Genomic DNA, 14,131 nt, shown 5'->3' on the forward strand with positions numbered 1-14,131 from the left:
AGCTACATTTTGCTGGTAAAAATGTAATTTTTTTTGTTCTTTACTGCCCAATGGTATAAAATTCTTGACCCACCTGTAGTGTCAATATGATCACTGCACCCCTAAAAGAGTTCTTTGAGAGGTGTAGTTTGTAAAATGGGGTCACTTAAGGGGGAGGGTCTGCTGTTCTGGCACCCAAGGGGCTCTGGCAATGTAACACGGCACCCTCAAACCAGTCCATCAAAATGTGAGCTCCAATATGGTGCTCCTTCCTTTCTGAGCAATGCACTGTGCCTCAAAAGTAGTTTTCAACCACATATGGAGTATTGGTGTACTCAGGAGAAATTACATGCCAAGTTGTATGGTGCAATTTCTCCTGTTACCATTGTGAAAATGCAAAATTTGGGGCTAAAAGAACACTTTTGTGGGAAAAATGTGATTTTTTATTTTCACGGCTCTAAAACTGTGAACACCTGAAGGTTCAAGGTGCTCATCACACATCTAGGTAAGTTTTTTGAGGGGTCTAGTTTCCAAAATGGGATCACTTGTAGGGTGTTTCTACTGTTCAGGTTCTCCAAACACGACATGGCGTCCGCTAATGATTCCAGCAAATTTTGCATTCAAAAAGCTCCTTCCCTTCTGAGCCCTGCTGTGCACCCAAACAGTAGTTTTCCCCCACATATTGGTATCGGTGTGCACAGGAGAAATTTCACAACAAATATTAAGATGCATTTTCTCCTGTTACTCTTGTGAAAATAAAAAAAGGGGTCTAAAGTAAAAATGTGTGGAAAAAAAAGGTTAACTTTTTCATTCCATATTTCTTCAGTTCCTGTGAAGCACCGAAGAGTTAATAAACTTCTTGACTGTGGTATTGCGCAACTTGAAGGGTACAGTTTAAACTGGTATCACTTTTGGGTATTTTCTGTCATATAAGCCCCTCAAAGTCGCTTCATATGTGATGTGGTCCCTAGAAAAATAAAATGGTTTAATGATTTTGGAAATTTTGTGTAAAAGTGAGAAATCGCTGGTCAACTTTTAACCCTTCTAGCTTCCTAACCCCAAAAAATATGTTTCAAAAATTGTGCTGATGTAGAGTAGAGATATGGGAAATGTTATTTATTAACTATTTTGTGTCACATAACTCTCTGAATTAAGGGCATAAGAATTACGTTTGAAAATTGCTACATTTTCACAAATAAACACAAGTCATATTGAACAAATCTCATCGGTATCATGAAGTACAATATAGCTATAAAAAAAAAATAATAATAATATATATATATCTCAGAATCAGTGGGATTCACTGAACACTTCCAAAGTCATTACAACATAAAGGGACACTGGTCAGAATTATGAAATTTCGCCTGGTCATTAAGGTGAAAACAGGCTTGGGGTGAAGGGGTTAACCTGCAGATATGGGGTTAGTCTGTAGGTTAACAGCATTCCCAACTTGCACTTAGACTAACGATGCGGGCAGAAAATTAACTTTATTCTCCCTGGCAGCATTTGGGTTTCAGTCAGGGTGGCGGCGCGGGTTCATTTTCTCCCAACTAAGCGCAGGTGTTGGCCAGGTTAGTAACGCCATTAACCTGCAGATTAAGCCCATGTCTGCAGGCTAACGTTTTTGCTGGTAAGACAGATTCCCTTTAATCCCCTATAAAGTTTATTTTTTTTTTTATAGAAGGATTTTCCTGACATATTTCTTGGTTTCAAAGATCCATAAAAAGCTTACAACACACCAAAGGAATCTCTTTGTTGAAAGCTATCAGTCAGGGGGAAAAAAAAAGTGTTTAAAAAAAAAAAAAAAAAAGTTTTACAAGGTATTAGATATACCAGTTGCTTAAATTTGCCACAGTAGTGACATTACCTGGAACTTGGGGTCTATCAAAAATTGATGAAAATACAAAAAGAAAATTGGTCAGGGTGGCTGCCAAGAAGCCTATACCAACATTAAAGGAGCTGCAAGAATTTATGGCAAGTAATTGTGTACTGCAAGTGACAACAATCTTCCGTTTTCATTATACCTCATTATTATTTTAGTTTTTTATTTTACTTTTTATATCCAAAAATGACTTCAGTATGTTTTTAAATTGGTGTACAAAGCTCTGAAATGATTCTTCTGGGTATGATTGGTTTACATAACAAAACCCAAGTATTTAAACAGGTGTGTGTAGACTTTTTATATCCACTGTACATAGAGACACACTGAATGCCCGAGTCCTACAGCACCTTTCTATGACAGTGTACATGTAAGAGGCTAACTTGTACTATGGCTTTTCTCATTATATGCTTCTACAGGTGGACAAAAAAGGGGTAGTAGAGTGAATACTTGAGCATATTAACAGTGTACCGTACTCATACGGTCAGTATGCACTTACTAACAATAATGCCGCTCTCAGCAGGTCTGTGAAAAGAGAATGTATTTGATCTCGGCTTAGTCCAGTGCATGCAATGCAACATTCAGTCGGCATAAGATGGTAAAAATCTGGCAGATGGCCAACACTATTACAAACATTTACAATTTTAGCAGAGTTCAAAAGGATATTCTGACAATTAACATTTATCAAGGGGGTACTGGTTCTACTTGGGAAGACCCACCAGCTGGCATCCAGAGTCTTCTTGAGAAGGCAATGCTCCCTGGGAAAAGACTTCTGCAAATTTTTTCTCTTCCAAACGTTTGCCATCTTCTGAGACTCAGATGACAGTGTGTGAGCCACCAGCTCTGACAGGCGGTAAAAAAGTTGCTGCCGGTCACAGGCGTCAGCTGATGAGAGTACTACTGATAGCATTGAGAGCAGACGTATATTAAGGGGAGAGTATTCATCAGTCAGCGCCTGTGCAATTAAGAAAAAAAAATGGCATGGGTTCACCTCTATTTTGATAACCAGCGCAGGTAAAGCTGACAGCTACGGGCTGCAACCCCCAGCTATCAGCTTTATATTGGCAGGTTATCAAAAATAGCAGAGTCCACACGTCATATTTTTTATTTTAATAAATAATGAAAAAAGAAAACAGCGTGGGGTCCCACTCATTTTTGACAATCAGCCAAAATAAAGCAGACAGTTGGGGGCTAGTATACTCAGGCTGAGAAGGGGTCATGGATATTGGCCATCCCCAGCCTAAAAATAGCAGCCCCAAGCCACCTTAGAAAATTCTTGAGCTTTGCCCAACTCTTCCCACTTGCCCTGGATGGGTGGCAAGTGGGCTTAAAGGTTTGGGGTTGATATCAGCTGTTTTATGGCTGCTGAAATCAACCCCAGGGGTTAGTTATGGAGAAGTGTCTTTAAGACACCCCATTACTAACCCCATAGACCATCATAATGTGCTTCCACCGCAATGCGCTTTTTGCTCCTGCTTCTCCCGGGAGCGTGTCGGGGTTGAAAGACATCGCTGTGTTAAAAATCAGGGCCAGCCAATGGGAAAGAACTACACAGATGCAGTTGCGTGCTGGGCAATGATAGAGCATTACATCCAAGCGGTGTCACACGTACCAGTGACTTCCAGTATGCGGGCTGGTGGAACGCAGAGGTTCCAGTCACACCCAGATGGCTGCAATGAAATACTCGCTCATTGGCAATGCCATAAATTTTTTATCTTACATACTGAACAATTTTAGTTTATGCAGGTTTTAATGTTATAATATCGGAAGGTTTCATATATCCAATTATTGATGGCAATCTTTACACCAGGGCTGTGGAGTCGGAGTCGGAAACGTGGAGTCGGAGTTAGTTTTGGTTGGAGTCGGAGTCGGTAGAAATGTACCGACTCTGACTCCAGCTTTAAAAAAAAAATGTATTAATATTTCATAATTGAACTTTCATATGAATTTTATAAATGCTACTCAAATATATATGTTCTATCAAACTATGAACAACAGTGATAAGCAGTTCTGCTGGAGATAGAGACATTTCTTACTTCTTGTGTGTCACTGTTCTCCACTGCCCTTATCTAATCTTATACTTGGTTAACCTCATGCTGCCCCAACCCCCCTACTTACAATGTATGAAACTGAAAATGTGTTGCAAATTCTTAGTAGTAAAGCTCCTCCTCTAGACTAGATCATACTAGGTGTGTGTCTTCCAAGCATCTCACAGCTGCCTGCTACTCAGAAGAGGAAGACTGTAAGAAGTATTATCTTTTCAACAAACTTTGCATCAGTTAACTGTGAGTACATGAGGAATAATAACAGTATTACTGACCACTATATCAGTTGTACGACCTGGCAATAATTTTGTACAATTGTTTTTAGGAAAAACAATTGTCATTTGGATTGTGAATGCAGAATTAAAAACCTGAGAATGTCAAAGAAGCATCACATTAAATCAGCTGTATTTGAACATTTCACCATCACTCAAGATAGAAAACATTATGTCTGTCAGTGTATGACAAATGATCCAGACGAAAACAAATGCTGTGAAGCCAAGATGAGTGCATATTCAGGCAAAGATAAAAATGCTCCTACCAGAGCTTCTAATCTAAAGAGACATTTACAGCGCTTTCATCCAGAAGTACTGAAAGCAGTGGATGAGAAAGACTGCATCCAAACCAATGAACCAGTGCCCAGCTCTTCCAGCCAAACAAAGGAGCAGAGAACTTTGCAGCCATCAGTTGCAAGATATTTTGTCAGTGACAAAGTTACTGTGACAATGACAGTAGATACATTTAAAAAACAGATCATAGAGCTTGTTGTAAAGGATAGTGTGCCTATTTCATTATTTTCACGACCAGCTTTTATGTGTCTGAATGGGGAAATGGCCCGCAAGCTTGGTGTTTCTCTGGAGAGAGTATTAGAAAATTAGTAATCGAAGAAGCTTTTAAACAAAAGGAAGAACTTAAAAAAACTCTCAAGGGACGCTTTCTGTTTCTTAAAATGGATGCCTGCACACGTCACAGAGTGAACTATTTTGCCATCAATGTCCGATTTGTTTGTGACAAAAATGAAATAGTTACCAAGACATTGGCAGTAAAAGACACCAAAGCTCATCACACCAGTAAGTTTCTCCAGGTCTTGGTGGAAAAGGTTCTGCAAGACTATGAACTTAAAAAAGAGCAAGTTCTTTCTGTCATAACTGACAATGCTTCAAATATGATAAGTACTATTAAGCTAATGAATGAGAGTAATGATGGTGACCAGCAGTTAGAAGAACATTCTGGGTCCACAGACACAGAAATGTTTGAAATAGAGGAACACAGTATTGTAACTGAGGAGCAAACTGAAGTTGCTTCAGATGAACAGCAACATGATAGTTTAGATGATCTTGTTGAAACTGTGTCAATATGTTCTTTCATTCATCACATGCGCTGTGTTGTGCATACGCTACAGCTGGCTATAAGAGACAGTCTGCAAGAAGGACATGCTGCTGCACTGATTGGCAAGGTGAGAAAATTGGCTACTGTTGCCAGAACCCCTAAAGTTGACTCAATTTTGAAGAGACGTGCTGGAAAAGGGGCAATTATTGATCAAGCCACACGATGGGGCAGTACTTACTTAATGATTCAGCGCTTGGTTGAACTGAAAACCTTTCTTGTAGACATGGCTAACCCTCAACTGACGCTAAATGAAAGTCAGTGGAATCAGGTGACTGAGCTGGAAAAATTGCTAGAGCACCCATTTACAGTGACTAAAAAATTACAAGCAGAGGACTTAACTCCAGGTATTTTCTTAAAGGAGTGGAAGAACCTGATGTTTCGCCTGTCCCAAAGAGGAGGGTTAATTGCAAGTGGCATTGCTACATCAATGAAACGGAGAGAGGAGCTACTATTACAAAATAACATTCTTTTGGCAGCTGTTTATGTAGACCCAATGCATCGGATTCTTCTAGATGATCAACAGCTAAGTAAAGGAAAAGAAGCTCTGTTTGAAATAGCAGTAAGGATGAAAGGGTTGCAGAACAGTCAGGAGGAACAAGAAGAATATGGTCGTCCTGCCACATCTTCACCCTCATCATCAACTGATGAAGAATTTAATTTCGAAAAATATTTGGATCACAAGGACCGTGCAAAGCGTTCCCGCATTGAGAAATTTGACCGTTCATCAAAAATAACAGTGCAACAAGCGATTCCTCTGTATCCTGACATTGTCAGAGATGTTGCCCGAGTGGTTACTGCTTTGCCACCAACACAAGTTAGTGTAGAGAGGTTGTTCTCTGCTCTCAAAATAATTAGATCAGATTTGAGGGCATCTATGAAGGAGGATCTGACAGAGGCAATACTTTTTCTGAGGACAAATTTATAGATTTCTTCTTATTAACTGCATAAAAGTGTTTATTGCATATTTACTTACAGTTTAGAAAAGTTTATAAAAGTTATTTGCTATATTCTAATTGTATTCTAATAAATGTAGTTTTTTGCTCTAAGTGGTCTGATTACTTATATGATGGTGAGAAACTGAATAAGCACGATTTTTAATATTTTACAACAGTAAATTTGTTGTTATGAATTGGCCATTTATGAAGGAGTCGGAGTCGGAGCCGGAGTCTGATAAAATCCAGGAGTCGGAGTCGCAACTGTTGCTTACCAACTCCACAGCCCTGCTTTACACTATTACTAGGTCACTATTTAGACTCCAAATATGTACCCTCTCTGTGAGGCACCTTTTTATATACGTAGGTTTTTAAAGTATTTGTTTTTTCTAATAAAGAAATACTATATGCCGTACTTTTGGACATTTGTGTTTACTTTTCAGCGACTTATTTTTATCAGTGAGTTGGTTTGGTAATCTACTATATAATTGTCTAATTCTGTCTGTCTGTCTGTAATGGAAATCCCACCTCGCTGATTGTCGCGGCCTAACTGCCGCGACCAATCAGCGACAGTTGCTTAGTCGTCATGGCAACACGGCCGCATTGCTTATTATACAGGCACATTACGGCCGTTAAAGGCATCACTGCTGCATTGCTCATTACACAGGCACAGTTCTGTACATATTCTGGAGTACAATACATTAGGTAATTAGGTAACAGTAGAACAGTGACTGCAGCTCTGGGTGTAACTTGCGTACAATATATTAGGTGACAGCAGAAAAGTGAATGCAGCTCTGGGTGTAACTGGTGTTCAATACATTAGGTAAGATCTGAACAGTGACTGCAGCTCTGGGTGTAACTGCAGTACAACACATTAGGTAAGATCTGAACACTGACTGCAGCTCTGGCTGTAACAGGAGTATAATACATTAGGTAAGAGCAGAACGGTAAATGCAGCTCTGGGTGTAACTGGACTACAATACATTAGGTAAAAGCAGAACAGTGACTGCAGCACTGGGTGTAACTGGACTGGAGTACACTACATTAGGTAACAGCAGAACAGTGACTGCAGCTCTGGGTGTAACAGGAGTACATTAGGTAAAAGCAGAACAGTGACAGCAGCTCTGTGTGTAACTTGAATACAATACATTTGGTAAGATCTGAACAGTGACTGCAGCTCTGGCTGTAACAGGAGTATAATACATTAGGTAAAAGCAGAACAGTGACTGCAGCTCTGGGATTAACTGGAGTACAATTTATTAGATAACAGCAGAACAGTGACAGCAGCTCTGGGTGTAACTGGAGTATAATACATTAGGTAACAGCAGAACAGTGACAGCAGCTCCGGGTGTAACAGGAGTATAATACACTAGATGGTGGCCCGATTCTATCACAACGGGTATTCTAGAGTCTCTGTTAAAATAAAAAATAGCGATATACTCACCTTCCGATGGCCCCCGGACTCTTTCTCTCCTCTCACCACGTTCCCGGCATCTTCCGGTCCCAGTAATGCTTAGCGAGAAGGGCCTGAGATGACGTCACTCTCACGAGAGCGCGACGTCCTCAGCGGTGTTTCGCGCTAAGCATTACTGGGACCAGAAGATTCCGGGAGCGTGGTGAGAGGAGGGACAGAGTCCGGGGGCTGTCGGGAGGTGAGTATATCACTATTTTTTATTTTAACAGAGACTCAATCGGGCCACCATCTAGTATATATATATATATATATATATATATATATATATATATATATATATATATATATATATATATATATATATATACACACATAGAAGTGCTGTCCATTATTGGACTACTATATGTATTCACATGTTTGCATGCACAAAATAACCTTTTGTTTTTGTGCTGTATAAGCGATTATTCAATTCTTTACACCATAATAATCCTCTTTTGTTTCAGGCTTTATACCTCCTCATTGCCATGTAACCAACAATCAAACATAATATTGCAAGTTAAAAAGTGTATTCAACAAATGTCCGTCCTGACTGAGAATAAACCTCTTAAGTTAAAATAAAGTCTGATCAAGTATTTGTTTAATCGTTAACTAAATAAAGGGCTATTGAAACTCGGAGCCTGGCAGAAACAGGGAAAGCAGCAAGCGCCAAGCCAAAGTCAATAGTTCTCATTTGCATAATAGCGAGCAAACATCCTTGTTTGTGACCAGAATCATTATCACTAAAAGGCCAGGTCTGCCAGCAATCAGGCATTAGGCTGGATTTAGGATGCTTTTTTCAGGTTAAGATCTGTGAATGTTTGGGGGGCACTGCTACTCCATTCTATTGGGCAGTGGTATAACTAGAGTCCGATGGGCCCCGATGCAGAATTTTGACCTGGGCCTCCCTCCCCCATTACGTAATAATGTATCCCATCCTGGGCTCCACCCTGGTATACATGTCCCTCATTCTGGGCCCATCCTAGCATACATGTCTCACATCCTGGTATATATGTTCCCCAACCTGGTATGGTTCCCTATCCTGGTACAGTTGTGCTCAAAAGTTTACATATATCACTATGCTTCTGTAGTAATGCGGCTAATAAATCTGTTAGCACACAGTGAAGGGAGGGTGATCGGTAAAGGAGTCTGTGAACGACTCTTGTTGGATGCAGAAACCGGAGATGTAGCATTTAGTGCAGGGAGAAGAGCAGCTGCTCACCAATTCGATGCCCACACTCCCAGGCTCAAGGTGAGAAGAGTGGAGGGTGAATCACAATTTTACTCCTCTGCAGTCAGGAGGTGAATCACTTGTCGCTCAATACAGAAGAGGGGACTGTGGCCACGGTTGTGCAATCGTCTCACTGTATAGTGGAGTGTACATACACTGAGCACGCACTGAGACTACAAGATTTTGAAGCGAGATGGCAGGAATTTTTTCCCATTCATTTGTGAGATCAGAAACAGATATTGGAGAAGGCCTGGCCTGCGACCTCCATTCTATCATTCAATAAGGTTGATGTCGGAGTTTGGGGTCGCAGGTCAAGTTCTTCCACACCAAACTCCTCCAACCGTACATTTAGGGACCTTGCTTTGTGCACAGTCATGCTGCAACAGAAAAACACCTTCTCCAAACTGTTCCCACAGAGTTGAAAGTTATAATTGTCCAAAATGTCATGGCATGCGGAGTCCTAAGGGGTGATGTTTCACCTTATGGAGAGGGACATACCGGCTCTGGCATGCCAAGGTAAGGAGGCTTATTCGCCGTGCATTGCTCCTCTCGGAAATGTAATATGCAAATTGCCTCTTCAGCCACGAAGAGGACTTGAACTCTATAGCGCCACCTGTTGGAAGTAGCAATCCTACAACTCACTATCGACCTTTCAACGAGTCTTGCAGTATTAGGAAAAAAGCCAAATCTCACTTTGCAGACACGGCGTTTCGAGCCGTTGCCCTTCGTCAGTGCAACGTATGAGAACTGATTTGGCTAGGTTCCAACAGGTGGCGCTATAGAGTTCAAGTCCTCTTCCTCTATGAAGAAGCAATTTGTATATTGGAATGCTGAAGCATGAAAGATTTTCCTTCCTTGGGAGAGGCCTAGTCCAAACCCTGATAAACAACCCCATAGCATTAGCCTCCCTTCGCCAATCATCATCTGGGATCTGATGGACAAATCTGTGTTTGGTTAATGCCAGGAAACCGTTACCTGACTGCATTGTGCAAAATGTAGATCCGTCACTTCACGGAACAAGTTTTTCACTGCTCCAGAGTCCAATGGCGGTGTCTTTGATGCTTTGCATTGTGCTTGGTCATGTAAGGCTTTCATGCAGCTGCTCGGGAACGGAAATCTAAGCCATGAAGCTCCCAATGCACAGTTTTTGTGCTGATGCTAATGCCAGAAGATGTTAAAGTGAATCTGTCACCCATTTTTAGTGATATCATGTAAAGATATCACCCAATTGTGTGTCCCAAAAGGATTCTATTAGGACTTTTGATTCCCCCTGACCCCGCACCTTTGATGCATAAATACCTTTTTTATCTTGGTGGAGGAGATGTATGGAAATCACCGCGGTCCAGTCCGATGGGCGGGGCTTATTCGCCTTCCCCCCCCCCCTTGGCTTACTGAACGTAATTTTCATCTGTGAATATCACAGATGCCGTAGGTTTCCGCACTTACACATTGAAAAGGTCTCCGGCGCATGCGTACTATGCTTTGCCCAACTGTGGGCGAAGCATATAATCGGTACTGCGCATGCGCCGGTATTTTTCAGAGCGGTCTATGCCCCGGAAGTGTGTCCTGCATGTGAAGACTAGGTGGCACTATTAAGCTGGTGCCTCGCCAGTACTGGATGTTAGAGGAGAACTTGTGCTGTCCAACTTTGTATTCATGCTAGGAAGTATTTTTTTAAGGAAATAATTAAGTTTTCCAGTAAAGACACAGCTCTAAATGATATTCTCCTCCTTGACTAACAATAATATTAAAGATTGCTAAGGGCACTATCTGTACCCTGCTGTAAAATATGCAGTATGAACGCTGCACTAAACAAAAGCTGGTTCTCAGGTCACTCACTTTTATTGGAGTGAGCGCTCAGGCATTTGATCCCATTGCAGCCATGTTGGGCAGCTGTGTGGCGTAACCCGTTATGGGAATGGACACTACTCATCAGCACAACTCTTACAACTGCCCATTTACTTAGATAGTGGTTGCCTATCCCTCCAAACCCTATCATACACACGCACACATGTCTTCTGAACCAGTATCGGGGTGGCATAAGCCGCCAGACAGCTCTATCAGTGCTACTACTTACAATTCCAACAACTATTGGCTCTTTATCTTCCTTCTCCTACTGATTTCAGGGGACATCTCCCCCAACCCTGGTCCACCATCCCCCAACCTCGACCCCTACCCTACCTCATATCGAAACCACAATAAACTGATTAACATTACTTGCACTCCCTCATCTCAATCTTTTAATTGTGCCCTCTGGAATCCACGGTCTGCTTGTAACAAGCTTCCTTTCCTACACAACTACTTTCTGAACAACTCTCTTAATCTGTTGGCCCTCACTGAAACCTGGATTCAGGATTCTGACACTGTCTCTCCTGCTGCCATTTCCTACGGTGGCTTACAATTCTCTCACTCCCCGAGACCCACAAACAGACCTGGTGGTGGAGTTGGCATACTCCTGTCCCCACAATGCACTTTCCAGGTCATCCCCCCAGTCCCATCACTCTTATTCCCTTCTTTTGAGGTCCACACCATCAGGCTCTTCCGTCCCCTCTCCCTCAGGGTAGCGGTCATATACCGGCCCCCAGGCTCGCCCACCCTCTCCCTTGACCACTTTTCAGCCTGGCTGCCACACTTCATGTCCTCAGAACTACCAACCCTCATCCTGGGAGACTTCAACATCCCCATTAACAGCCCTAATTCCACATCTGCATCCCAGCTTCTATCACTAACCACCTCTCTAGGCCTCTCACAGCTTTCAACCTCTGAGACACATAAGGACGGTAACACCCTTGATCTGGTCTTCTGCCGGCTCTGTTCAATCTCCCACCTAAACAACTCACCGCTTCCACTCTCTGACCACAACATTCTCTCCTTCACGCTCACAAATCCTCGCCCACCCCAGCTCATTCCTACCTACCACACAGTCAGAAATCTACAAGCTATTAACCCTCAGACACTTTCAGATTCCCTACACTCATCTCTGTCCCCAATCTCCTCTCTTTCCTGTCCTAATCTGGCTGTTCATCACTACAATGACACTCTTAGAAGCACCCTTGACCAAGTAGCTCCCCTCACCCTCAGAACCTCCAAACACAGAGTAAAAGAGCCCTGGCTCACATCGCAAACTCAACTTCTCCAGCGATGCTCCAGGAGTGCTGAACGCCTATGGAGAAAAACCCGCACACCAGAAGACTTCATCCACTTCAAATTTATGTTAAGAACCTATAATGCTGCCCTTCACCTTGCCAAACAGACCTACTTCACCACCCTGATCTCCTCACTAGCCAACAACCCCAAGAAACTTTTTGACACTTTTCACTCCCTCCTCAGGCCAAAAGCACAAGCCCCTATCACAGACATTTGTGCTGATGACCTGGCCTCCCACTTTACAGAAAAAATAGATAATATCCGTCAAGAAATCTGCTCCCAACCACCAAGTGCTGTGACTCCCATCCCTTCCTACATCTCCCCTGGCTCACTCTCCACATTTGATCCCATAACAGAAGAAGAAGTCTCCAGACTCCTCTCCTCGTCCGACTACATGCACTACCGACCCCATTCCCTCACATCTCCTCCAGTCTCTCTCTCCAGTCGTCACAACCCACCTAACTACAATCTTTAATCTCTCCCTCTCCTCGGGCATTTTCCCATCCTCCTTCAAACACGCCATCGTTACTCCACTACTAAAGAAACCTGCTCTCGACCCATCCTGCACAAACAACTACAGACCAGTCTCCAATCTCCCCTTCATCTCTAAACTTTTGGAACGCCTAGTTTACTCCCGCCTTACCCGTTACCTCTCCATTCACTCCCTTCTAGACCCTTCACAGTCCGGCTTCCGCCCCCTACATTCGACTGAAACTGCACTCATCAAAGTGACCAATGACCTTCTGACAGCAAAACGTAACGGTGACCACTCTCTGCTCATTCTTCTTGACCTATCTGCAGCTTTCGATACTGTTGACCACCATCTCCTACTCTCTAGGCTCCAGTCACTAGGCATTAAGGACACTGCACTCTCCTGGTTCTCTTCCTATCTCTCTGACCGCTCCTTCAGTGTTTTGTTCTCTGGCTCCACGTCATCTCCTCTTCCTCTTGCTGTCGGGGTACCTCAGGGCTCAGTCCTTGGCCCCCTTCTTTTCTCTCTCTACACGGCCCCAATTGGACAGACCATCAGCAGATTTGGCTTTCAGTACCATCTTTATGCTGATGACACACAACTATATACGTCTTCCCCCGACCTTACCCCCGCTGTACTACAGAACGCCAGTGACTGTCTGTCCGCAGTCTCCAATATCATGTCCGCTCTCTATCTGAAACTCAACCTCTCCAAAACTGAACTTCTTCTGCTCCCGCCGTCTACTAACCTCCCTAAATCTGACATTTCCTTCTCCGTGGGTGGTACCACAATAACACCCCGGCAGCAGGTGCGCTGTCTGGGTGTTATGTTTGACACCAATCTCTCCTTTACATCCCATATACAATCCCTTGCCCGCACTTGCCGCTTACACCTAAAGAACATCTCTAGAATCCGCCCTTTTCTCACTATGGAAACAACAAAAACCCTCACTGTTGCATTGATCCACTCTCGCCTGGATTACTGCAACGCTCTATTAATTGGCCTCCCCGTCACTCGACTATCCCCTCTCCAGTCCATACTCAATGCAGCAGCCAGGATCGTCCATCTGGGTAATCGGTACTCGGACGCGTCCGCTCTTCGCCAGTCCTTACATTGGCTGCCCATTCATTACAGGATCCAATTCAAAGTACTTGTTCTCACCCACAAAGCTCTCCACAGTGCGGCACCCCCTTACATCTCTTCTCTCATTTCTGTCTATCGGCCTAGCCGATCGCTGCGCTCTGCAAACGACTTTCGACTAACCTCTGCACTAATCCGTACCTCCCACTCCCGACTCCAAGACTTCTCCCGTGCTGCTCCTATCCTCTGGAATGCTCTAACCCAAGAAATCAGGACTATCCACAATTTGCATAGTTTTAGGCGCTCCCTCAAAACACACCTGTTCAGAGCGGCCTATCACATTCACTAATCAAAGTCATTCTCTGTGTAAGTGTGCGTGCGTAGCCCATTCACTATCTCCATCCATCCTTCACTCCTGCAAATACACACCTGTACTCTGTATCTCCCTCACCTCATTGTAGATTGTACGCTCTCACGAGCAGGGTCGTCTTATTTCGTCTTATTTTGCTTTAATTATTGTATTGTTAGCG

The 14,131-nt window shown here is 43.1% G+C and overlaps 1 protein-coding gene across 1 annotated transcript in view; it reads right to left on the bottom strand.

Annotated features, from left to right (window-relative positions):
* The window catches only part of GPD1 (glycerol-3-phosphate dehydrogenase 1), a 62,884-nt gene that overhangs the window by 17,482 nt on the left and 31,271 nt on the right, over positions 1-14,131 (bottom strand). The window lies entirely within an intron of this gene.

Source organism: Dendrobates tinctorius, unplaced genomic scaffold (genome assembly GCF_039654945.1).
Source record: "Dendrobates tinctorius isolate UK_male_01 unplaced genomic scaffold, ASM3965494v1 ptg000145l, whole genome shotgun sequence".
NCBI lineage: Eukaryota > Metazoa > Chordata > Amphibia > Anura > Dendrobatidae > Dendrobates > Dendrobates tinctorius.